The sequence below is a fragment of the Pseudophryne corroboree genome, chromosome 1 (assembly GCF_028390025.1).
Source record: "Pseudophryne corroboree isolate aPseCor3 chromosome 1, aPseCor3.hap2, whole genome shotgun sequence".
Lineage (NCBI taxonomy): Eukaryota > Metazoa > Chordata > Amphibia > Anura > Myobatrachidae > Pseudophryne > Pseudophryne corroboree.
In genome coordinates, this window is record NC_086444.1 from 1,121,681,028 (window position 1) to 1,121,682,066 (window position 1,039).

Genomic DNA, 1,039 nt, shown 5'->3' on the forward strand with positions numbered 1-1,039 from the left:
CTATTATTACTACTACATCATATATAGTAACACTGAAATGCATGTATGTAATTGTAGTGTTTTTACTGTTTTAGTAATAGCAGTAGTAGTAGTAGTAGTAGCAGCAGCAATAGTAGTAATATTATTATTATTATTATTAATAAAGATAATAATAATAATAATAATAGTAAAACCAATAAATATAGCAAACTATTTATACCACATGAGTAAATTATTATTAATAATTTCAATAATTAAAATAATAATAATTATTTTTATTGTTATTATAAATAATAACAAAAATAATATTAGTACTACTACTGCTGTTGCTAATACTACTACTACTACTACTACTACTACTGCTACTTCTACTACTGCTGCTGCTGCTGCTGGTTTTAATACAGTAGAAACACAACAATTATATACATTTATTTCAGTGTTACTTCATATGATTTTATATGCTTACTGCATATTATATACTATTATAAGTAGCACCTACTAATACATATTCATACTCTTTATTTCTGTTAAATTGCAGTAGAAATGATAATTTATTATTGCAAATAATTATTTGAGAATCCTTACCAACTGTAAAAGAATAGATTAAGGAGTTCCAATGGATAATCCAGCAATATACTCAGTGCTGTGTGTACTTTCACACTATAGGTGTCCGTATCTGAGGTTAAACATACATTGGAAAATCACTTTTTTTTCTTTTTCATTTCGAAAGTGCAAAGACTAATTCTTTAGATTTCTCCAACAACTTTCTTCAGGGGTATAAAAATAATAATTTAATAGCCAGGAAACGAATTTCACTCTTAAGTGTAGAGGAATGTGCGTGGGTTGCAGTTCTGCAGCTTTCCATGGCTGTGATTATAGGCAGACTGTATAACACCCTGTGCAGCGACCTCCATTCATCCCATCCTCTGGGTACTACCCCCAGCAGCTATTTATACGTGGACACCGTCATTAGCGCAGCTTTACACTTACATTCTTTGTGGAGAGAAATCGTACTGGAAAAAATAGCTACAGTTGTTTTGATGACTATATTATAAACTCT